At 46.5% G+C, this 25,000-nt stretch overlaps 1 protein-coding gene across 4 annotated transcripts in view; it reads left to right on the top strand.

The window, feature by feature from the left end:
- LOC124033761 overlaps positions 1 to 25,000 on the top strand; it is a 169,995-nt gene that overhangs the window by 28,792 nt on the left and 116,203 nt on the right. For 2 of the 4 annotated variants that reach the window (XM_046346004.1, XM_046346005.1), the window contains one exon: positions 16,077 to 16,160. The gene's annotated coding sequence lies outside the window, so the exon portion shown is untranslated. Of the gene's footprint in view, positions 1 to 9,297; positions 9,698 to 15,823; positions 15,848 to 16,076; positions 16,161 to 25,000 lie in introns of those variants that run through there. The other 2 variants (XM_046346006.1, XM_046346007.1) reach the window with 2 other exon arrangements.

A 25,000-nucleotide genomic window follows, 5' to 3' on the forward strand; every position in this document is an offset into this window, starting at 1 on the left:
AGATTTTGAATAAAAAAACCCTTCCATCAGCAAGGGCATTGAAGATGAAACGTGGCTGGGTCTTTCAGCATGACAATGATCCCAATCACGCTGCCCGGGCAACGAAGGAGTGGCTTTGTAAGAAGCATTTCAAGGTCCTGGAGTGGCCTAGCCAGTCTCCAGATGTCAACCCCATAGAAAATCTTTGGAGGGAGTTGAATGTCCGTGTTGCCCAGCAACAGCCCCAAAACATCATTGCTCTATAGGAGATCTGCATGGAGGGATGGGCCAAAATACCAGCAACAGTGTGTGTGAACCTCGTGAAGATTTACAGAAAACGTTTGACCTCTGTCATTGCCAACCACGGGTATATAACAAAGTATTGAGATAAACTGTTTTTATTGACCAAATACTTATTTTCCACCATCATTTGCAAATATATTCATAAAAAATCCTATAATGTGATTTTCTGGATTTTGTTTTCTCGTTTTGTCTGTCATAGTTGAAGTGTACCTAAGATGACAATTACAGGCCTCTCTCATCTTCTTTTTAAGTGGGAGAACTTGCACAATTGGTGGCTGACTAAATACTTTTTTGCCCCATTGTACTTTTGTATGTGTTTCCTCAAGAATCTTCACAAGGTCCTTTGCTGTTGTTCTAGGATTGATTTCCACATTTTGCACCAAAGTACGTTTATCTGTAGGAGACAGAACACGTCTCCTTCCTGAGCGGTACGACGGCTGCGTGGTCCCATGGTGTTTATACTTGCGTATTATTGTTTGTACAGATGAACATGGTACCTTCAGTCGTTTTAGAAATTGCTCCCAAGGATGAACAAGACTTGTGGAGGTCTACAATTTTTTTTCTGAGGTCTTGGCTGATTTTTCTTTTGATTTTCCCATGATGTCAATCAAAGAGGCACTGAGTTTGAAGGTAGGACTTGAAATACATCCACAGGTACACCTCCAATTTACTCAAATGATGTCAATTAGCCTATCAGAAGATTCTAAAGCCATGACATAATTTTCTGGAATTTTCCAAGTTGTTTAAAGGTACAGTCAACTTAGTGTCCGTAAACTTCTGACCCACTGGAATTGTGATAGAGTGAATTATAAGTGTAATAATCTGTTTTTAAGCAGTTGTTGGAAAAATTGCTTTTTTCATGCACAAAGTAGATTTCCGAACCGACTTGCCAAAACTATAGTTTGTTAACAAGAAATTTGTGGATTGGTTGAAAAACAAGTTAAGTGTATGTACATTTCTGACTTCAACCGTATTTCAACATATGGTTTGAATCTTTATTCATCTGAATAGGTATTTGTTTCTATCATGATAATTTAATTGTGTTAAGATGTTATTAGAGCTGAATGATTGTGAGGCCTATCCTTTTACAAAATACTAATGTTGGCTTATCTACTGCTGATGTGAACTTCAGTGAATCTGCTTGTATAGAGTTTCTAGAGAGCCTGATATCATGTGTAGACTGCCAATGACACTCATGGGGCCTATAGGTCATAGCTGAGCTGTGTAGAGTCTATATTCCTTCTCTTCATGTCTGGTGTCAGTCCATCTATCTTTCTTGTTCTCTCTCTCATTATCACTTTTTCATTGTACTACCGCTGTGTCTGTCTCTGTCACTGTATTTATCTGTCTCCTCCATTATCCCCCCTCTTCTCTCACCTGCCCTCTCCTCTCTCTGTCTCTCTCCCTCTCCTCCTCTCTCCCCCTCTCTCTCTCTGTCTTTCTCCCTCTCCTCCTCTCCCCTTTCTCTCTCTGTCTATCTCCCTCTCCCCCCTCTCTCTGTCTTTCTCCCTCTCCTCCTCTCTCTCTCTCTGTCTTTCTCCCTCTCCTCCTCTCCCCCTCTCTCTGTCTTTCTCCCTCTCCTCCTCTCCCCCCTCTCTCTGTCTTTCTCCCTCTCCTCCTCTCTCCCCCTCTTCTCTGTCTTTCTCCCTCTCCTCCCCCCTCTCTCTCTGTCTTTCTCCCTCTCCTCCTCTCTCCTCCTCTCTCTCTGTCTTTCTCCCTCTCCTCCCCCCCCCTCTCTCTGTCTTTCTCCCTCTCCTCCTCTCTCCCCTCTCTCTTTGTCTATCTCCCTCTCCTCCTCTCTCCTTCTCTTTCTCTCTGTCTGTCCCTCTCTCCCAGGCAGATCTCTCCTCTGCAGCGTGTCCATTTTGTGTGGCTACACAGTGTGAACCAGGCAGCTGCTCTTATCAGTGGGCCCAGTGTGGAGAGAGATGACATTTTACTGCAGCCAGTCAACCGCTCCTCATAACACGTTCACTCCCTCTCAGAGTAGAGACACGCTGATAAATGCAATTTCATTTCCTTTAGAGACCCAGAATAATACTCTTTTGCTTTGTTAAATGGCCGCTCTGAAATGGCAACTGCTCCTTAATGTGGCGGCAGAATCAACACATGCAGAAATGATGAGGACGAAACATTGATGACAAAGGAGAGTGGAGGAATGGAGAAATGGCTTTGGCCCGAGATGCAAAGCAGTTCTGAATTCTTCTCATTGTAAATGATTTTTGTAGCAAGCATATATTATTTGATTTATTTTCTGTCACGAACATAGAGCGCTCCGAAGCTTAGAAAGATGGTTATCATGGGGAGCCATTTTATTAAAGGTTTCCTCTCCACTCTTCTGCCCCCTCCCTCCCTCCCTCCCTCCCTCCCTCCCTCCCTCCCTCCCTCAGCGGTCCATTTTAGAGCCACGCGGCATGGTTTGGTGGGTAATTTCACTGCCTTTTCATGTGTCGGAGGGTGAGGAGGAGTCCTCCATTAGGTAGTGTCTTCTTGTGATGTATGCGCAGAAAAGCAATCTGATGTTTATTCATGACTTTCAAGGCAATGCCTCAGCTAAGCCTTCTGATTTCCTTTTAAGGAACAAAACTACATGAGATTGAGACTTCCGCTTAAAGGCACAGAGACCCATCTTGCAGCACTTCTCCCTCCCTCTCTGTCTCTCTCATCCATCCCTCGTTTCCCCCCCCCCATCTTCTTTTAAATTCTCCCCCGATGTTATTTCTGTCAGCTTTAATTTACTTGACCCTCAGAAAAAAAAGATCACTTGGTTATTTCCCTGTTATTCTGCCGGCTGGCTCCCCATCCGCCTCTGTACTTTGTTAAGGACTTGAAGAGATGAATTTGGAGAGTTTTTTTAGAAGGGCAGCATGTTAATGAAGCAGCACCACCATGAGACTAAATGGCCTTTTCTGGCCTTGCACACAAGGGCACAGCGTCCCTGGTGCTAGCTAGAGACTCCCCCAATTCCCTCCCTGCCCACTTCCTCCACCTCCCAGATCCTCAGCCCACCTGCTCACGGTGCTGACCAATCATCCTGTACAGCTCTGTAGTAAATCGCCAAGGCAAGCTAACGGCCGGTTGTTCACACTACATTTTTTCTCCAAACCCAAATGAGCAATAAAGTTACCATAATTTGAAAAGCTAGTCCCTATTTGTCTTGTAAATGATTTGAATGATAATCAAGCCACATCCACCCATCATGCCAGCACACGCCCATGCAGTTCTGTGATGGGACTCCTCCAATGACCAAATGGTGTCTATTTATAATCCCAATGACCAAGTTGCAACAAAGCATGGTGCCTTTACAACAGTACATGCATCATCGTTTATGGGGACATGTATACGCATGTTTACAACATTGAAGCTTATGGAAAGCAGGGCGCTGAACTGACGTGTGTGTGTGTGTGTGTGTGTGTGTGTGTGTGTGTGTGTGTGTGTGTGTGTGTGTGTGTGTGTGTGTGTGTGTGTGTGTGTGCGTGCGCGTGCGTGTGCCTGCGCGTGCCTGCGCGTGCGTTAGATCCATAGCCTCAGCGCCAGGAGGGAGTAGCCACCTGTCACTACTAGCAGGGCTGCTGCATAGCTCCTAAATGGTGGCTCTTAGAAATGGGGGGTTGGATGGGGGGCCCTCCATTGTGCAGCTAAGACCCCACACAGGAACATATACAATAGAGGATATACAATAGAGAACTGGCTGCACTTGTAAAACACTAATGTTGAGCACTGTTTGTTGTGTGCAGGCCACACAGCATGTCGCCCAATGCTCACATGAACCATTGAAAGCACCAAAGCACCCCAACGCCCCCCCTTCTTCACCCCCCCTCTCCCATGTTTGTTGGGAGCAGGTTATGCTTATTAACATGAGCCCAGTTGTATTTTCGGGCTGACCATAGAGGTGCACTGGAGCATGAGTGAGGCAAATGACTCCCTTTTGGACTTAACATATGTAATGTTGCACTAATCAACACGCGGCCCGGCGTTGAGCCGTGCATATTCCAAACTGATATTATACATAATGGAAATGTGGCGACCGCTGCAAATGCCAAATAGAGCAAGAGAGCAGGGAGAGAGCGAGGGAGCAGGGAGAGAGGAGGAAGAGAGCGAGGGAGCAGGGAGAGAGCGAGAGCAGGGAGTGAGTAGGGAACAGGGAGAGAGCGAGGGAGAGAGCGAGGGAGAGAGCGAGGGATCAGGGATAGAGGAGGGATAGAGCGGGGGAGCAGGGAGAGAGCGAGGGAGCAGGGAGAGAGCGAAGGGAGCAGGGAGAGGGCGATTGAGCAGGGAGAGAGGAGGGAGAGAGCAGGGAGAGAGGAGGGAGAGAGCAAGGGAGCAGGGAGAGAGCGAGGGAGCAGGGAGAGAGCGAGGGAGCAGGGAGAGAGGAAGGAGCAGGGAGAGAGCGAGGGAGCAGGGAGAGATGAGCGAGGGAGAGAGGAGGGAGAGCGAGAGCTGGCGTACCCGACTGATTGTGGGGCTGATTTGCATGAAAAAGGGTGGGCTAATTGTACAACATTTAGCTGCAGCGTGGTGATAATACAGAACAGGATTACTGAAGGACACAGAGGGGCTTTTATTAACGCCAAGGATTTCCTGGGGTTTTGGAGAAACGCACCACCACCTTCTGTTTCTGTATGAGCCATTCACAGCTACCACTCACCTACTGTCTGGCAGCCGTGGCATATCCATCACAACACACACACACACACTGCCTGAATCACCGTTTCAGCACTCGCTGCTCACCAGTCAAACAGCCACACCATATTTACGTGTCATTACATTGACCAGCTCTGCAGAGATGGAGAAAGTAAAGTTAACTGCAGTGAAGGGCTAAGGCTGCTGAAAAGTGTTGCATGGGGGGAGGAGGTGTTGGGGTTGTTAGAGCTGCCGAAGGCAAGCCTTCTCTTTCTTCTCTTTCTTTAATAATAAATGATGGATGTTTCAAATTAGAAAACAGTGCTGAGAAAATCCAATTCAGTGGCGAGCTTTGGAAGGAGGGCATAAAGAATAAGCAGTGGACTTCTGTATTAAAGGTCTTTGTTTTGCTTCAATGCTCACAAAGGGGCCGCTGGTGTATGATTTAACATGCCTGGTGAAAATGGGCTTTATTATGTACCATTAACAAATCAACTAGGCCCCACCCAGAGTGGATGTGGTGGGGCTCTCAACAAGTTGTCAGTGGCCTTTGTCTTTCCTCACTACGTATTGATTTATAGACCATACTCATCATCACATTGGGGTGGAGGAACATGATTCAGTGTGTGTGTGTGTGTGTGTGTGTGTGTGTGTGTGTGTGTGTGTGTGTGTGTGTGTGTGTGTGTGTGTGTGTGTGTGTGTGTGTGTGTGTGTGTGTGTGTGTGTGTGTGTGTGTGTGTGTGTGTGTGTGTGTGTGTGTGTGTCTGTGCTTGTGAGGGGACGGGCGTTAGGACGTGGATCAATGCTTGGGAAAGCCTGTGGATCTGGTCATTAACCATTTGTTATCTCTCTTCTTAACTCTATCTTTCCACAGACTTCATTCCTGTTTATTTCTCTCATTCATCTCTCCATCCCCTCAAGTTCAATTAGTTACCTCTCATTCTCCATCACCCACTTTGGTACCCACTATTACTCTCTCGTAAACCTCCACCCTTCATCCCTCTTTCTCTACTTACTCCCCCATCTTTCTATCCTGTCTCTCCCCTGCCTCCCCGATCCTCCTGGTCTGCTGGTCTCTGATATGCATGGTCTCTTTGTGATGGCAGGAATCTGGCTCTAATGAAGCCAGCATGACCAGAGAGCAGCAGCAGTCAACCAGGAGGATGTCTGGCCTTTCACTTGCTGAACAGAGGGATTGGCTACTATCCCTGTCCACCACATTAAAAAAAGAATAGGAAAAATAGACATTCCTTTTTAATGAACCGTTTCCTCTGAGCCGGGACGCAAAGAAAGCAAATCCATAAAGTATGGAGAAATCCAAATGGAATAATAGTGGTGTTAGTTGTAAAAGACACATTTCCTCTGTGTTCTCGCTGTGATCGGCGTAATGCTCCAGATTGGCACTGAAAAAAGGGTTCATGCTTTTGGCCTTTGGGACGAGGAATGAGGAAAGAGGTCTTCAAGGTCCTCTATGGCGTCTTTTGTGCCAGTCATTTAAAAGACTGGACATGAGAGAGGAACAACTGCTGGAGTTACAGTCCAACTCCCCCAGCAAGGGGAGAGTTAGTAGCTAAGTTACTGCAGCTTCACCCAGCTATGCTACTCTCTTTATGAGTGCATATGAACATGATTCCCTGCAGTAGGAAGGACATTACTTGCACGCACACACATGCACTCGCACCCACTCAGGTGTCAGGTAGGCTACACTGCCGTAAAAAGCAGTGTTTCCCAGTAAAGATGGCCATATATTTCACTGCGCCGTGAAAGTGTTATTCTAGGTCGGATTCACAAGTTCAACACGGCTGGCCTGTAGACTTCCACAGCTGTAGGGATTGTGTGTGGTTTTTATCTTTGGTGTTTGTCTTTATATTGAGCAATTTTATACGCGTGCAATTTTTTTTCCATTACAATGGCGAGTTTAAAAAGGTTTGGGTTGGACGGAGGACAGCTCGGAGTAGTACATGTTAGTTTTATTTGCGCTGTGGCCTTGTATGAATGATTCGAGCAGTGTTCAACCAGGGCCTCATGCGTATAGTGTTTAAACAGCTACAGATGCAGGTCTGTGTGCCTCAGAGAGCCTTTGTTTAAGTTGGCTACCTCTTTTGAGCAGTTTCTCTAACCTCAGCTGCGGGATTTGCCAAAAAACGGAAGAAATGTCTCTTTCGATCCAATTAAGTCTGTCATTGCCCTTTAGCAGTAAACTGTGGAGGCAGCACATTTTTTTCTGAGCCAGCAGAGGTCATATTGCTATGCGTCTCCCAGCCTAAGTCTATTCTTATGAGCGGCCCTCTTGCCTTTTTCTCATCTCATGGGGAGTTCTCTGCCGACAGGGTTCTCCTGACAGGAACTGTAAATTCTGTGCAACACGTAACTTGGAGTGCTTCCCCGTGTCGGTTTGAGCGGCTGAGTATTTCGGCAGGACTCCATTATTATTAGGTCTTATTAGATCAGGGCTGCAGTAGATCCATTAGGCCAGGGTTAGGCTCACCTCTGGGATGGACTCTGGCTGGCCAGCATGCAGCGCTGCACTGGGCCTCTGGCAGCTGTTGGGTGTCAATGACAGAGAGAATATGGCCAAGTAGAATTAGCATTTCCATTGACTGAAACAGCCATGATGGGAGGATGTAGCCTAGGTGTGCCTATGAGCCAGGGCACACAAAGTCAGGGGGGTGAGGTAGATTCTATTTCGCAGCTTTATACCAGAGAGAGATCATAGACACCATAGAAATAATCCATGGTAGAATCCATGGCAGGGGGTTGTGGTGGTTGTAAAAGCTGTGGTGGAGGTGAGTTGGGGAGTCCGTAGTAGACAGTGGGATTAGTAGTGGTGGCTGAAGCTGTGATGATGAGTATGTATAGGAGGGAGACAGTAGTAGTGGTAGATGAGATGGTACAGTACGGTAGCAGCAGCAGCATGGGGACTACAGGCAGCCTGCTGCTGTAATGAGAGAGTGAGCTGTCAGAGACACGTGTGTAATGGCTCCCCTGCCACCTGCCCGGTTCAGGCCCTATGGGATTCAGCACAGACACTCAGTTTCTCTCTCTCTCTCTCTCTCCCTGGCTCTCTCTTAGGCCTGATCAGAGACCATGTCAGGCCTCTCATATCCTCACAGCTGCTGTCTTCTTAGCTCTCACACACACACACACACACACACACACACACACACACACACACACACACACACACACACACACACACACACACACACACACACACACACACACACACACACACACACACACACACACACACACACACACACACACACACACACACACACACACACACACACACACACACACACACACACACACACACACACACACACACACACACACACACACACTATCTCTCTGTCACCTTCTCACTGGGCACACAGACAGAGGATGGACATTCAGGTAGTACATCTACCAGGCTCTCCTTTCTTCCTCCCCTTCAGTCAGCCTGTGTGTACTGTACACCTCCTCTCAGGGAATCTGTTCCCAGTGAAGAGGGCAGGCAGCAGCTTCACATGGGGCCAGCCAGTATAGTCACGCAGTGATGTCACAGTGTCTATATTTATATCTCTCTCTGACAACCACTCTGCTGTAAGCACTGCTCTGCTGCTGTAGCACGTCCATGGTCAGCTGACTACTACTGTACACCACCTCCTGCTAGTCCAAGATCATTTTCACTAGGCCTCCCTCCCAGTCACTCATTAAGACCAGATGGGGAGTTGAGATGTTTCTAAGGTATAGATAGTCTACTGTATGAGGGCCCAGTTCAGGTATATCTATTGCTCTCTGTTGATGTTGAGGATGCAACATGCATTTCAGGATAATTTCTCATACTGTTCTAGCAGAGGAATGGAGTCTGAATCAGACCCTCCCCAGCCTCATCTATAAATGCAGCCCTGTGCAGCTCCACGGTTATGACAGTCATTTGGTCGTTCTGCTTATAACATCCTCTACCCAACTTTAAAGGCTTATTATCATATTGTGCCGGATGATTGACAGTTGACCTTCACGCTAGTTTATATTAAGCCAGTGAGACAGTGCGGGTCACAGTGACACCGTATTAATACTAATCTGATGGAATTACCAGGAACCAATTAATGTGCAGGCCTGGACTGGGCAGCGGTTCAAGAGATAGTGTTAGCTCTCAGCTGGGCCTGAGCTGCAGCACACACACAGGGGTGCAGATTTAACAGTAGGCAGCGTTCCCCGTAGCCACGCGGCGTAGTGTGAGAGGCCACAAGGTGAAGCGGTGCTGCTGAGGAAATGTTTAGGTGAGGTTCCAGTGCCCCTGTTTGGCCTAATGAACACTCATTAGTCAGAGAGAAAATGAGGGAGAAGAGGAGAGTGGTTAGTAAACCAGGAGTTCCGTTTAGCTGTGTGTATTAACACTACAGGCATGGTGGAGGAGGGTTGTTGAGGGCTCTTTGGGTTGTGCTGGAGAGCATCTGAGTGTATCAGTCTATTTGAGGTGCAGACACTCTCACTCAATAACATCAAGCATGCTTACCTGCTGCCTAATGCTCATGCTAATTTGCTTATTTTAATATCCACCGATTTCTCTTTCAGCCCCTGTGAATTACAGATGGCAGTGAATTACAGATGGCGACAGAGTGACTCTGTCCCAATGATTCCCACAACGTATTCTGGGAAATTCAGGTCTAGGAGGCTAGAGGCTGTGGGTTGTTGTGGGGGGGCTCCCCTGGATGTAAGGCAGACGGACCACGTAACATTTTACCCTGCTAAGGCCCACTGATCCCAACAACCTCTACAGCCATTATTAACAGTGTTGAACAAGGTCAGTCTGAAAAAGAGTGAGAGTCCTGAATTAACAGTGTTGAGCCAGGGACAGAGCCTGATACCTGAGAAGGCCTGTCTGGTTGCGACTGGTCATCAGTCACTGGGAGGATATAGTCACATTGTCACTTCTTTAATGGTAGCACAGATACATGCAGCTGTACGTTTACTGTAGAGGCCTTGAGGCTGTAAACCTCTGTTGCTGGTGACTGGGCTACACGGTGCAAGTCACCTGAAATGTGCTTTAGGTGTCAGTGTGTCAACCCTATTCACAATGGAACAATAGTGCACTGGATGGATTTAAGCACATGATAGCTAGGCTATTTAGGGACTATGCCTGCCTACCCATGTCTCATATATAATAGTTATTTAATTAATTAATAAATAATTTATTAGGCTTTATTAAATCTGGTAGAGGAGGAGAAAAATAGTTGTATTTGAAGTGACCAGGCAGCAGTATGTCTCTCTGGTCACTTTGGCCACATCCCAGTTGAACACAGGCCATCTGTTAACTAAGTTATTTACCAATGATAGAATCTTCTTGACTTTTCATCTAGAGTTTGGTACAGTATATACAGTGGGGCAAAAAAGTATTTAGTCAGCCACCAATTGTGCAAGTTCTCCCATGTAAAAAGATGAGAGAGGCCTGTAATTTTCATCATAGGTACACTTCAACTATGACAGACAAAATGAAAACAAAAATCCGGAAAATCATATTGTAGGATTTTTAATGAATTTATTTGCAAATTATGGTGGAAAATAAATATTTGGTCAATAACAAAAGTTTATCTCAATACTTTGTTATATACCCCTTTGTTGGCAATGACAGAGGTCAAATGTTTTCTGTAAGTCTTCACAAGGTTCACACACACTGTTGCTGGTATTTTGGCTCATTCCTCCATGCAGATCTCCTATAGAGCAGTGATGTTTTGGGGCTGTTGCTGGGCAACGTGGACTTTCAACTCCCTCCAAAGATAATAAGTATTTGGTCAACTACAAACAAGAAAGATTTCTGGCTCTCACAGACCTGTAACTTCTTCTTTAAGAGGCTGCTCTGTCCTCCACTCGTTACCTGTATTAATGGCACCTGTTTGAACTTGTTATTAGTATAAAAGACACCTGTCCACAACCTCAAACAGTCACACTCCATATCTCCACTATGGCCAAGACCAAAGAGCTGTCAAAGGACACCAGAAACAAAATTGTAGACCTGCACCAGGCTGGGAAGACTGAATCTGCAATAGGTAAGCAGCTTGGTTTGAAGAAATCAACCACTGATAATCTCCCTCGATCTGGGGCTCCACGCAGGATCTCACCCCGTGGGGTCAAAATGATCACAAGAACGGTGAGCAAAAATCCCAGAACCACACGGGGGGACCTAGTGAATGACCTGCAGAGAGCTGGGACCAAAGTAACAAAGCCTACCATCAGTAACACACTACGCCGCCAGGGACTCAATTCCTGCAGTGCCAGACATGTCCCCCTGCTTAAGCCAGTACATGTCCAGGCCCATCTGAAGTTTGCTAGAGAGCATTTGGATGATCCAGAAGAAGATTGGGAGAATGTCATATGGTCAGATGAAACCAAAATATAACTTTTTGGTAAAAACTCATCTCGTCATGTTTGGAGGACAAAGAATGCTGAGTTGCATCCAAAGAATACCATACCTACTGTGAAGCATGGGGGTGGAAACATCATACTTTGTTTTTCTGCAAAGGGACCAGGACGACTGATCCGTGTAAAGGAAAGAATGAATGGGGCCATGTATCGTGAGATGTGAAAACTTCCTTCCATCAGCAAGGGCATTGAAGATGAAACGTGGCTGGGTCTTTCAGCATGACAATGATCCCAAACACACCGCCCGGGCAACGGAGGAGTGGCTTCGTAATAAGCATTTCAAGATCCTGGAGTGGCCTAGCCAGTCTCCAGATCTCAACCCCATAGAAAATCTTTGGACGGAGAGTTGAAAGTCCGTGTTTGCCCAGCAACAGCCCCAAAACATCACTGCTCTAGAGGAGATCTGCATGGAGGAATGGGCCAAAATACCGGCAACAGTGTGTGAAAACCTTGTGAAGACTTACAGAAAACATTTGACCTCTGTCATTGCCAACAAAGGGTATATAAAAAAGTATTGAGATAAACGTTTGTTATTGATCAAATACTTATTTTCCACCATAATTTGCAACTAAATTAATTAAAAATCCTACAATGTGATTTTCTGGATTTTTTTTTCTCATTTTGTCAGTCATAGTTGAAGTGTACCTATGATGAAAATTGGTGGCCGACTAAATACTTTTGCCCCATTGTACGTACCACTGACACCAGGCTTTAGTGTCTCTGTCCCCGTCCCCATGCACTGTGCCATGCCTGGCCTTTCTGTGCTGCAGCAGGTGACTAATGACCAAGGGGCTCTGGGATAGGGGTACTGGCTGCTCTGCTCTGGAGGTACTTTTACAGCAAGATGACCTCCTCTCTCAAGGTCAAGTGGTGTTGGAGAGTAGAATGACTAAAAGCTCCCTAAACCCTGCCTGCCTGCCAGCCACTGGCACTACCCCATCATTCTGCACCCACCATGGTGACCATACTAGCTTGTTGTGCCATGCTGTATGTGCCGTCCCCCTGTGTGAGAAGGCTTTTCTGTCTGACTGTCAGTCTTTCTCATGGGTTATTGCTCCATATTTCATGGGGTCCCATGAGGCTGCTTAGTTTGTTTTGTTTGATGTTGTTTGCCAGGGAAACCAGTCTCATGAAATCTGGACCCTACCACCTCACTTAAAAAAAAAACTTAACTAGGCAAGTCAGTTAAGAACAAATTCTTATTTTACAATGATGACCTACCCCGACCAAACCCTCCCCTAACCCGGACGACACTGGGCCAATTGTGCGCCGTCCTATGGGACTCTCGATCACGGCCAGTTGTGATACAGCCCGGGATTAAACCAGGGTCTGTAATGACGCCTCTAGCACTGAGATGCACTGGGTTTCCAGTGTGCCTCCCAAATGATGAAATGGAAGGACTAGTAAGGGGTGGGGGGGTTGTAGGAGGAGGGTATGGGTGGGCGGGGGCAGGTCATAACATGCCAGTCAATCGGACACTGCGGTAGAAATCACCACCACTTGAGTTTTCTTTTCAGATGGAACGCCATGGATATGCGTGATAATTACACATTTGGAAGTGAGGGCTATGTTTGTTCAGAGTAAGATAACATTCCCAGACTGTAACCAGAGAATGGCTGCTCTACACAGCCTACCAATATTACCCCCTTGCCGCACCGCGCCCTGCTGCATAATAAAGAGGCCCCTTATGCATATTAATATGAGCACTCTGCATAATGCCTACACCATGTGACATGCTCAGTAGCACACTGTCATCCTGTCGATTCGGTTTTTACCTTGCCCACGTTTCACCACTATTATTTATGTCCACATTCCTCCATACAGGGATCCCCTACCTCGTACCTATCAGCCCCACCCTCACCCATCTTAACTCCTCCGCCCCCAGCTGCCAGCCTCGTTCCCACACACTCCTCCATACAGGGATCCCCTACCTCTTACCCATCAGCCCCACCCTCACCCATCTTAACTCCTCCGCCCCCAGCTGCCAGCCTCGTTCCCACACACTCCTCCCTCACACACACTCATGACTCCTTAAAACACACGGCGGAGGTGTGTGTGATGCCAAACGAGAACCTCGTTACCTCCCCTCCCTCTTGGCTGGCTGGTGGAAAGCTTTTGGAAGAACTACAGCGACATCTGCATGTGCTGCGGCTGCAGAGCGCCAGGCTGATACCCGCTATGCTGCGCCGGGCTTCTCCTGCCAGCCTGCTCCCCGACGTACCGCCCCTCCGCCCACACTACCCCTCCGGCTCTCATTACTCAAATTACTAAACATGGCTAATTGTGCTGCGCGTGAAGCTCGCTTCATTTGAATATTCCTGCATATGGCCTGAGGGGATTTGCCTCGCAAGAGGACGGACCTAGCCAGGAAGTCTGGAAATATGGGCATCCACAATTAGCCGAGCCAGGCGGGCGCTGCTCTCTCTGCACGGGGCTTATTTTACCTGGAGTTACGCCGTTTCTTTTGAATTAAACGACGCAGCGACGATCAGATCCTCCTTGATTTGGGTTTAAAGGCCTCAACATTCTTTAACTTTAACTGGATTTATGATATAACATTTTTTTTTAAACGATATATATATATATTTTATTATTAGTAAAAAAACAAAATATTATCATGCTGAAAATTAACAGGAGAGTGTGTGAAATAAAAAATAATACAAATAAACATCTTTAGCAAAGTCCCACGATTGGTTTTATGTTGAACTGAAACAGACGGTGGGGGGGAGACAGAAACGGTCCACAATCTGTACGCCTTAATTAATTGTGTGTGTATCTTGGGAGCCAACAATTCACCCCTTGTGTCCAATCACAAAAGGACAGTGCACCAGACAGAGGGGGGGGAGGAGGGGACATTCTGGAATCAGAAACAATGGATTAATCGCCTGTAATGATTTAATACAGGCAATCAGAGTCCAGGCAAGCATACTAGTTAGCGCATAAATTACACAACATTTATTTTTCAGACGGGGGGGTGCATGTTTGGGCAGTTGGGTTGGTTTAGTCTTTTCCCAAGGACAAGGTGAAGGGTTGCGACAGAATGCCCCCAGCGATTTCCCTGCTTATCTCTGTGCCCCGAGTCACCAGGTTTCAGCTCCCCTGGTCCCAGGTCCCACAACCCGACTCGCTGGCGCTGCCCGCCCGCTGCCAGCAGCAGCTGCCACCTTCCCAAGTAGAGAATGTTAAACCATTACAGCAGGTCAAATATAATTAAGAGTAAAATGCCCGCTTCCTCGTCAACATGATTTTGTTGTATTAATGATATCCAGAGATCACAGAATACATATTTGCGATTTGTTCTCCACTAAATCGTCTGCGAAAAAAAGTGGGGGAAAAATCCATTCCGTTAAAAGGTGCTGTAATTACAGGGATTACATTTATTTTTCAAGTCGTCCTGTAATAATTGACTATAACCATAGATATCCACATCATTTACATACACACACACATATACTGTATGTATGATGAGTCCTTGCTGCGCAGATTGGAAGACACTCAATTAATCCGAGTTGGAAAGGTTGAGCGCGCCCACTTTTTTAATTAACGTTGAATTAAAACCAATTGGCAGGATGCTGGAATAGCAGGCACACGGCTTTGAAGATTGCCATCGCATAATGAGTCGCTCTTTCCTTTTTTTACACTTTGGGTTCCTCCATTTCCACTCCCTCGCTCTCCGCTGCCAGTTGCCAATGTGCCTTAGCGATTTAATGATATGCAAATGAAATATGCATAAAAGCATTCTGCTGAAGGATGATTAAGCACAGAGGACATTAGCCTGTGCCCGCCACAGTGTCTGTCTCCTCTCCATTCCGCTTCGCCCGGCGCCAACGACAGACACCACTGGAACAAAGCTCAATACTAATTATAGGAGAACACTAATAATATCCAATTGAGAGAAATTAAATTCCAGGCAGGGTATATTCTCACTCCTGTTTTGTAAGATCCACATCCAGAGAAGTGAAGGCAAAGTCCCCAGAGCTGAGGACTGGAGCTGTAGAGAGCAGAGAGGAAAGGAGAGGAGGCAGAGACCAGGTTTTCCAGGATAGCACTTGAAGAGACTAGCATTGCCAAGCATTGCAGGAGCTTTTCTCTGCTTGTTTGTTAGTAGTGTTGCATTATTTGAATGCTGTCTTATTATAGAAGGAAGGAAAATATCCCCCCTTTCTCAATCTCTCCCTCTCTCTCAATTTCCCCCCTTTCTCTCTCCTGCTCTGCTGCGAGCTCTCATTTTTTGGTAATCCATTTGTGTAATGAAGACGTGGCGCAATTAACATCCCCCTTGGAATTAAATAAAAGGCCGATCATCCAAACCTCATTAGCTCCAAAAGATTATAATATCCACACGCGTTCCGCCGTGAAGGTTACGGGAAAAAACACAACAGAATTACGAATTAAACCGTTAATTGTGTGTATTTGGATTGCAGGTTTAAACGACCGCGGCGTAGATGCCCAAAAAGATGCCACCATCCATACCAGCCTATCCTTACTGGTGGCAGCCTGGCTCTGACATCTTGGTGGTGTATGCCAAGGCAATGTATGAAGCACAAAGATCTTATAATCCCTCCCTTTGGATGGCTTCCTCAATTATTCATATTCCACAACCGTGCCCTGTTGTCCAACAAAAATCCAGCAAGGGGGAAAAAAAAGTTTGGGATATCCATTAGTGATGGCCAATGGCTGATGTTGATTTCTTCCTTGCTAATTGTTGTTATTCCGGTGCAATTAGTGAACTTAACGAAACCCTCCAATCTGTCTGTTTGCAGCGCCGCCGATCCTTGGCTCTGTGCCGGATGCCAGTGGACCTCGTGGGAACCACGGCAACATACCAAGACCCGTGACCCGAACCGGTTGGTACCCCTTCTGCATCGGTTCCTCATAGTTTACCCTTCCACTTTACACCAATAAAAACACTGGAAGGGTGGAGTTTTGTAGTTCCTTTGGTTGGTTGGCAAGGAGGGGGCAAACTAAAAAGCGTGGGTGAGGGGGAAAGTGTTCCCACTGCCCCCCTACCCCCGCCTGGCGGAGCTGCAGGCAGGCCGGCTGGGGTAGAGTATCTCCTCCCCTCCCCACCCCACCAGTGTGTGTCTGTGGCCGGGACTGCTGCTCCTGTCCTCCTGCCTCCTGTGCCCCTGCCCCCTCCACTGAGTTCCAGCATGTCTGTTGTCTGTGTGGCATCCCCCTCGCCTCAGTCTGGTTCCCATACTGGTGGATGCTGTATAGAGCCTACAGCCTGAGCCATTCATCTCCCTGGTGATTGCTGTGAATGTAGATAAATCTCACACACACACACACACACACACACACACACACACACACACACACACACACACACACACACACACACACACACACACACACACACACACACACACACACACACACACACACACACACACACACACGCACACACGCCTGCCTGCCTCTCTGGCATAGCTTAGCTTGCTGCTGAAGTAGATTTTCATGCTTTCTGTTTTTGCCTTTTCTTTTTTTCTTTTTCCAAGAAGTTGTTCCTGTCACGCATAAATCCCACACACCTGGAGGAAACCATGATGCGCGATAAGTTTTTCTCTCGCGAAAAACAAAAACTATTTAAACGAACGCAGAGAGAAATGTAAATTAATTCCTGTCTGTCCGCTGATTATACTGTGTTGGCGGTTCATTAGTATGCGTCCTCATGTTGGCAGTTTTTTTTCTTTTTGTGTGTGTGTCTTTGTAAACAGCTGCTGTTGAGACGTTGGCACAGTCCCTCAGGTCCTTTCTTCCTCCCTCCCCTCTTGTGGCAGGCAGGCGATTGGCAGAATGGCAGGGTCTGCGGCATGGAGGCAGGCAGCAGTGCCCATGGTAGACATTCCTCATCGCAGTGGCTGCCGGCCGGATTGATGAGAGCTGGATGAAAATGGTGTGTTAGAGGAGGAGGGGGGGGGGTTGGCACAAAAACAGGCACCAGCTTCACGCCCTCCCCTCCCCACCGAACAGCTTGAGCTTTTGTTTTGTCTTGTTTTCCCCCGCTTTGTTTTGTTTGTAATCTTTCCCGTTCTTTTCATTTCGTCCGTCGCGCTAATTAACAGAGCAAACTTTTGTTGTTCTAATTAGTTATTTGAAGCACTTGATGGTCTTTGTTTATACTTGGCTTTCTTTATCTTTGCCAAGCGACCCGCGACGGATGCCCGATCGTGTTGATTTGTTCTTGATCGTTGTGTACCACCTCTCACCCCCTTACATTTTTCCACGACAGATGCCACAGCGTTCCCGCTGGTACACTCTCGAAGATCGTGGGTACCGAATCACCACGCTCCTCGGGCATCCTCAGAAGCGGTGACTTTCCCGCAAATCCGTAAACGCCACCTTCCATATGAAAAAGACATGGTGCCTTTTTATCTCCTGTGTTTTCCTAGGGTGCGCCGCGACTGTCGATGAGCAGGTTGGCATGGCGTACGCTGCCTGGCACAGGGGGTTGTGCTTGAGAAGGGGGAGAGAGAGAGAGAGAGAGAGAGAGAGAGAGAGAGAGAGAGAGAGAGAGAGAGAGAGAGAGAGAGAGAGAGAGAGAGAGAGAGAGAGAGAGAGAGAGAGAGAGAGAGAGAGAGAGAGAGAGAGAGAGAGAGAGAGAGAGAGAGAGAGAGAGAGAGAGAGAGAGAGAGAGAGAGAGAGAGAGAGAGAGAGAGACGCTTCTTTTTGTCCCACACCCCTGTCGTCTCTAGGACAACACCACAAGCTGCAAGTTTCTCTGTGTTGGTTGTTCTCGAATTTCCACTTCCCCCACCAGTCCCTTGTGGCAGAGCCCATTTCCTTCATCTCCCCTGGTCCCTGGCTCCTTCGCCAGCCCCCTGGCATCCTGCGCTGTGGGCCACCTATCGTCTTTTGTTTTTTGTTTTCAAGCCGATACGTCCTCCCTCCACTCCTTGCCACCATGCTATGCCAAGCGCTCCATCCCAACCCCCAAGGTGTCCCCTGAAATTCCTCCAGGTGCACCGCTCTTCTCTTCCCATCGTCAGAAGGATCCTTTCTTCTGTAATCTGGGGCAGCAGATGTTCTCCTCTTCTCCTCTGCGGTGGCGTTGACTTGACATTGAGCCTTGTCTCCAGAACCCTATCCGCATCCGCACTCAAACTTCTACTATTTGTAAAACACCCACCCTCCCCCAAAAAGGTCCCTCCCCTGGCATGGCACTAGCTGCCAAATCAGGCGGGGGTCCTTCTGTCTCCCTGTCTACATCTAGCCGCCTACCCCAGAGAGCGAACGCGAGTCCGCCCTGGCGCTACCACTGAATGGATGGCACTGTGCCAGCTTCTCTCTGCCATCATCTGCATTCGCTGCTTGTTTCTCTCACTCGCCCGCCCCCTCTCTTCTGTCTCTCCCTCTCTTACCCTCCCCTCGTTCTACTCTCTTAGCCCCGCACCCCCCCAAGCCCCCCTTTTGTTCTATAGGCTTGACATTAATTAACATACGGGTTAATTGACTCTAAAAGCTGATGAATTGCTCTTTACATCTCCCATAGGCTGGCTAGCTGTGTGTCGCGCCCTGCGCCCGCGCCCCCTTCTGCCTGGCACCGCCTGTGCCTCTACCTTGCCCTAGCTAGCCTCCACGTTGGCTGACGCTAGTAGAGGAGCAGAGAGATAGCCAGCCCTGCAGCCAGCAGCTCTGGTGTAGTGTAGTGTTATAGACGTGAGTGAGCAGTGCCCCTACCCCACTGTACGCTGGGAAGGATCTCAGGCTGCTTATTGGACTATAGCTGATCGCAGTTGACGTTTTGCTGTCTGATCCCACCGCAGGATGTTGCAATGGCATTTTGTTATAAATAATCAAAGTCATCCTGCAACCACCTCCCACCCCTTTTTCTATCTACCCTTCTCCTCCTCTTTTCACCCTCCCTCTCTCTCTCCACCCTCTCCGTCCCTTTCTCTCTGTCTCTAAACTAACACACTTTCACACCAGCAGATACCAACTCTCCTGCCCTGTCTTGCCTTTCCACTCTTTTCTATGACCATCTGTTTAGCTTTTTCCCATTTTTTAAAAAGAACTTCTAGGATTAAATGGATAACGAATCAAAGTTGTAAATAAATTGCCATGTTTTTGGTCATTTTTCTAATAGCGCTCCTTATGTACCTTGCGGTAATTATCTTTTCTCTCTTGTCATTAGCGGTTTTGGGGAGCCTCGCTGAGAATTAGCCTGAATTAGCTACATCTGTCATATTTGATTAGGTAATTATCTTGGCCACACCGTTTTCTGTCTTTTATTTTTTCTGGTCGTTCCGAACGGAACTGATGAGGTTAAAAACGAGAGACGGCAGGTTTTAATGATTAAATAATATGCCCCCCTCCCTCTGAAAGGGGTCTGCCAAGTGCCGTTAATTAACCAGGCTGCTGTTCGCATTAATAGTCAAGGTAGAACAGACTCATTAAGACACAGCAATGTGTAGATAAATCACACACACACACACACACACACACACACACACACACACACACACACACACACACACACACACACACACACACACACACACACACACACACACACACACACACACACACACACACACACACACCACACACCACACACCACACACAGACACACAGACACACAGACACACAGACACACAGAGCCAGGTTACCAGGTGCCTCAGGATAGAGGCTAGCTGTAATCTATCATTTCCCTCTCTCTCCCTGCCTGTGTTTAGATTTGATATGGGTCTGGTCATAAGCTGTTTAATTGCTGATGTTCTTAGTGTTGACTCTTTCCCTGTTCTGTCTTTTGGTGGGGCAGTGAGATCCCTCGCATCGACTCCGTCTGGCGCTGGCGTTTTGGGGAGGTTGCGATAGGATGGTGAGACGGGGTGCTGGCACACCACTCCACAGGGCTGAATCACGCTATTCTCTCCTCTTTCACACCCTTTCATTTTTTTCTGTCATTATTAAGTAAAAAGGAATGAGCATGAGGCAACAAGAGGAATCCATTATGCAAATGCTCTGTTATTTGCATAATGTCTTACGCCAGGAATATGCAAATTAAGCGTATAATTTATGAGCGCTTGCGTCTGTCTCAGTGTTCCCATAACTTACAGAGAGGATCATTTTGGTTCTACACCCTCTCTTCTCCCCTCCTCTCCAGACTGGCACAGACACACACAGTCTCACACACACCATACCCATACAAACAAACACACACTCTATTCTCACAAAAGGGTTGGTGGCTGTGTGCACCATGGCTGGGTGGGAAACAACTTGTCTGGCAGACTGATGGGGGATAAGGAGGCAGGCTAAGGAAGGGAAGGGGAGGGTTGGTGTGATGGAAGACGTGGTGAGAGGGGCACATAAACCCCCTTTACAAAGGAACAGTAGCAGAAGCACATTTTCTATAATAAATTAAGGGACACTAATGCTGGGCGGGGTGAGGGGAGCCCCTGTGCTTTTTGACTTTTGTTTTGTCTTTGTGAGAGAATATGGTCCTGCCTCTTCTGGCTTTTCTTTGATGCCCGCTTTTGGAGATTTCTGCCCGTCACAGGAGCTGGTAGCTAATCCTCATCTGGAGGGTTTCCTCAGGAGTCAGTCTGAAGAAGGCAGAACAGCGTCTGCCGGGATGGAGAGGAGAGGAGAGGGAGAGACAGGCTGCATCTGTAGGCATGTGTGTGGGCTCCCCTCCACACAGCCTCCAGTACCAGAGGCTGCAACATGTCAACCCAGCCCAGCCAAGTCCTCCTCACCTCAGCGCTGCTACAACCCGGACCAGAACTAGGAGAAAACCCAGAGGCATCCATGTTGTCTGTTCCAAACCCAACAGTTTTGTTTTATTTGAGCCTTTCCTCCTCAGGCTTGTGTCTCTGTTTTTTTCCTCACCCTGGGTTATTGTAATCACCGGCCTGTTTTGCATACTTGATCTGTGGCTAATGTCTGAAGTGACAATACCACATTGTTGAAGAGACAGAAAGCCACAGATGACATGCGTTGGAGAAAAACACGCCCATTTCTGCATTATAGTGTAGTGTGGAGTTTGGCAGAGAGAGACAAACTTTGGACGGTTGCGCTGTTTTTGAGAAAGACATTCCTCCTCAGGGCCTCCAGACCTCTCTTTTTTTTCTCCTTCATCTTTTTCTGTCCTTGTCTTTTTGCTGGCGACTTGGTGGCTTTTCCTCTCTTTGTACGTGTCCCTCACACAGATGGTTGGATGGCGGCTGAGGAGGCTGTGTGTATGTGTGCCAGGACAGAACCCCTCATTACACACAGGACCAGTGTGCCCGCCTCCCACTGAGCCCAGGGGCATCTGCTGCCTACTCCTCTCTGCTTTCCTGGTAGCAGCTAAGCATTTTACAGTTCAGAGATGGTGCGGGGGCACCGCAGTGTGTGTGTCTGTGTCTCTGTCTGTCTGTGTGTGTGTGTGTGTGTCTGTGTCTGTGTGTGTGTGTGTGTGTGTGTGTGTGTGTGTGTGTGTGTGTGTGTGTGTGTGTGTGTGTGTGTGTGTGTGTGTGTGTGTGTGTGTGTGTGTGTGTGTGTGTGTGTGTGTGTGTGTGTGTCTGTCTGTCTGTGAGTGTGTGATGGATTTCTGGTATACAGCTCAAATACACACTCACACAGGGTGTGTCACCTTGACTCCAGGCAGTGCAGGATTCTCTATTGCAGTGATCAGATCTCAGTATGGGAAGGACAGAAGACTCTTCCGTGGGAATATTGGCTTTGCTTCTCTGTATCCGTGCTGTGTGTGCCCATGGCTCGGGCTTGGACTGTCACTCGCTAGGCTATACTGTACTTACAGCCTTCGGATCCTGCTACAGCCACTGTTAATTAGAGCGCCGTGATCATTATCCGTATCCATTTAATTCATCGCTGCTCTCAATTGTCGTTTCTGATTCACATTCGTTTGTTTTGTGTATATTGGCGCAGTGTAATTGGAAATATTTTCTGTGTGTGTACGTATGTGTTTTTTTTGCAATCGCAATTATATCAGGAATTAGCGTTTAACTGCTGGTTTAATTATGCCGCTCTTTCATTATTCACATGCATGATAATGAGATTCTCAATGAAATGTTGAATATTCACACCAACGCACATGTTCTGAATATCAGCTGCAGGTCATCAAGAGCAAAATGTATAACAAATGGCATTTGCAGTGTTTGTTTTTTTCATTACATTTCCCAAGTGTTCATGAAGGGAAATCGCAAAGTGCAATTGAGACTATAATTGACAAAGCAAACTAGTATTAGTCATTGGCTAAATTAGTAATGTCAAATATAACTAGGTCTGTATTTTTTATATCCATTTCCCACTCATTTTCTCTAACGAGACCAGGAATGGTTAATTCACAGTTTAGTTGCCCTGTTTAAAAAAATGTGTCACAGAGTCACATTGCTCATTATTTTATGTGGCACATTACTTTCACCTGGCCCATGTCAGTGAAATTGTTGCTCTTGTTTTTATTTGTGTGTTAAACTGAAGTGAGGAGCTATTCTGGCATAAGTGGGAAAGGAGATTTAAAGCCCTGAAAATACCTCCACATTTCTTGTGCTCTCATCAAACAGGAATAGCATTTCATTTCATTCTCTGAAAAAGCCAAAGAAAAGCAATTTAAAATCTGATTTAACTTTGGTTTGAAGTTCTATTGGAGGTCTGTACAGGACAGTTGAGCGGCCTGCCATTGCCACTTGTATATATCCACAGACTGAAATAAAAAACTCAGGGCATTTGGGAAAGCAAAGAAAACTGCATTTAAAGGGAAATGGGAGAGACAGAAACGGAAAGACATGACATTGGGCTTTCAAAAAGGATACTTTGTTTCGGAAATAGGCCCACCTTTGCTTTAGATTCAAACTGTGTGTTTGGAGGTCTTGATCACCAAGTTTCTCAACTATTTCATAAGCACACTTGATACGAATAACAATGTACGAACGGACCAACGAGACTCAAAATAATGTATGATTGCAGTTTGCTTAGGTTTTGTGCTTGCAAGTATATTAAAATGTATGTAGTTCTGTCCTTGAGCTGTTGTCTATTAATGTTCTGTATTATGTCATGTTTCGTGTTTTTGTGTGGACTCCTGGAAGAGTAGCTGCTGCTTTTGCAACAGAACTTGTCCCGATTGGTGTTTTTAAATCATCGATGAAGGATTTTGAGGCTGATTCCCTGACCCGTCAATGTTTTTAATGAGCCGTTTTAGGATTTTGTGATATTCCTGTGAATTCTATGTTTTTTTACTGCCTGTAGTTTTTCATGTTGTCTGTCTGTAATTGTGTAATGACTTGGTGCTGCCAACCTTGGCCAGGAGGCTCTTGAAAAAGAGATTTCAAATCTCAATGAGCCCTTCCTGGTTAAATAACGGTTAAATAAAATACAAATAATAAGTATAGAAATAAAATCCTAAACCCTAGTAACTGCATAATACAGACAGCAGATGTTTACTTTGGCTTGTTGAATAGACACTTGCTGTTGAAACCCCAAAATAGTTTTGGGCTGTAATTCTATCCCGAACAATGTAGTAGATAATATCACAGTATCCTAACCAGCAGTATTGTGATGCAGCATATCAATGTATACAGCATTTAGACTCCCACAATTCCAATAAGGTGTAGGCCTAATTAACTGTGAATGGTTCATCATCATGTTTTCAAGTTACTTTCGTGCACAATGTTGTATCAAAGAGGTGTGTTCGAAAAAATAAATGACCAAAGCATTATTTACCACGATGGCTTTTGTTTTCCTTGTGATATGGATGTGTCTTTGAGCCCTTTGCCCGTACAAAGACACATAAATGGCCTCTTCTGGTGACTCATTTAAGCAGGATGACATTATATGTCAGTCTCAATACCTCTTTCATAGTGTTGACTATGCAAGAGGTTGTAATTAGTGTTTAGTTAGCAGGGCTCAGTGTCTGCACTACTGCAGTAGCGGCAGTTTAAATGAACATGCTAATGAATATATGAATATAGCTCCTCGTAAGATGAGTAGAGCCATTGAGCACTTCAGAAGTGCTCAATAGAGTGTTATACCATCAGTTCATTTGTTGAGTTAATTAGATTTCTCTTCAGTATAGAAGCCATGTTATTCGATCCCCTCAGTCAGCATTGTATCTCTGGCCTCTAGTTATGTGAATGGAACAATAATGAGTGTCTTGGCTACAAGTGGGTTTTCAGGCTGGTGATGCTCTTTGTTAAGGTGTCTGATGAATGTTTGAAAATACATGAGTTTCAAGAGCTTAATACTGTGTAAGTACATGACATAGACTGATCATAGGTGAATCCAGGTGAAAGCTATGATCCCTTATTGATGTCACTTGTTAAATCCACTTCATTCAGTGTAGATGAAGGAGAGGAGACAGGTTAAAGGATTTTTAAGCCTTGAGACAATTGAGACATGGATTGTGTGGCATTCAGAAGGTGAATGGGCAAGTCCAAATATTTAAGTGCCTTTGAACAGGGCATGGTAGTAGGAGCCAGGCGCACTGGTTTGTGTCAAGAACTGCAATGCTGCTGGGTTTTTCACACTCAAAAGTTTCTTGTGTGTATCAAGAATGGTCCACCACCCAAAGGACATCCAGCCAACTTGACACAACTGGGGGAATCCCTGTGGAATGCTTTTGACAACTTGTAGAGCAATACCCCGACGAATTGAGGCTGTTCTGAGGGCAAGAGAGGGAGGGGGGTGCAACTCAATATTAGGAAGTTGTTCCTAATGTTTGGTATATCCAGTGTATATTTCATTG

Source organism: Oncorhynchus gorbuscha, linkage group LG04 (assembly GCF_021184085.1).
Source record: "Oncorhynchus gorbuscha isolate QuinsamMale2020 ecotype Even-year linkage group LG04, OgorEven_v1.0, whole genome shotgun sequence".
Classification (NCBI taxonomy): Eukaryota; Metazoa; Chordata; class Actinopteri; order Salmoniformes; family Salmonidae; genus Oncorhynchus; species Oncorhynchus gorbuscha.